The sequence below is a fragment of the Microtus pennsylvanicus genome, chromosome 3, assembly GCF_037038515.1.
Source record: "Microtus pennsylvanicus isolate mMicPen1 chromosome 3, mMicPen1.hap1, whole genome shotgun sequence".
NCBI lineage: Eukaryota > Metazoa > Chordata > Mammalia > Rodentia > Cricetidae > Microtus > Microtus pennsylvanicus.
The window spans coordinates 75,700,761-75,702,024 of NC_134581.1; positions in this window are offsets into that span (position 1 = coordinate 75,700,761).

The window sequence follows — 1,264 nt, forward strand, 5'->3', positions numbered from 1 at the left end:
GGTCTAAGAGGATGCGTCTTCCAGGCTCAGCTGATGTCAAGGGGAAGATCCATGTTGACCCCCAGGTCCTCCAGCATGTGGGGAAAAGGAGACTGAGGGCTGAGGGCCGGCCCCCAGCAGATGGGGCGGGGAAACTGGTCGGATGTGTGAGGTAATCTCAGGTATAAACAGCCTGGAACTTGCCAGACCTGTCCTTCAGCCCCATCCCAGGCCATCCCTGTTACTCAGCTAATACCTGGGCTCTTGAAACTTCCACCACGGGAGTTTATGTGGAGCCTCTGTGTGTGGGGTCCCCTTCACTGTCCCTCCCAGAAGGCATCAGATAGATTCTGGGATTGTAGGAAGCTCTCTGAAGCACTCAAAATATGTGCACCCGAGCACACCAGGGACAGCCCTGTCCCCGTAGTGTGTTCATTCCCAAGTGCTCTCATGTCCAAATCCCAAATCTGGGCACCTGAGATGGACTTCTAGGTTTTTCTGAATCCTGTTTATTTTTATGAAAACACTTAACAAAAAAAAATGAAATCGTGTGGTTTTGAATTACACACATAACAAATTACATCCATTGACAGCAATAAACCATTATGAACTATACCGAAGTCAGTTAGTATAAAACATGTAGGTATGTGAATGGAAACCGGTCCAGGGAATATTGAGGTGACTCACAGCCTCCTACCCTGCACTCCGTTCTGATCGTCAGAGGCAAAAGAAACAGGAAGAGACGTGTGTCCTTAACCTAGAGTAGCTGTGCTAAGAATTGTGGGGGAAGAGGCGTCAGGTGGACTTTGGGAAGGATGTTCTAGGTTCCGAGCATTTAGAGAGCTCAGCACTGTTCTGACAATTTCTTCCACCTCACTCCACAGATGAAAGCCTGGTGACCAGAATGACTAGGGCATCGGCAGAACTCACAGGGAGCGAACAGCCACAGGCAGATGCAGCGCAACTGGGAGATGCCAGCACCCGTGACAAGCTTCCCTATCCATCACCATTCACTCGACAAGTGTTTACAGAGTGTCCGTGACATGCCTGGCCCGGCTCCAACAAGTGCGTGGTCGCGGAATGGTCAAAACTAAACCAAAATCCTTTCCTACGTTTTGGGGATTTTTGTGTCAGCAAATTACGTCAGAGATACCAGAGCAGGAATTGAATCTGATAGAGAAACTGATTTCCGAAATCTAACAATACCTGGCAAGGGGTGAGAAATATTAGATTGATCAATTTGCCTCAACCTGGTCCCTCGAGAATAAAAATTAAAATTGTGGCC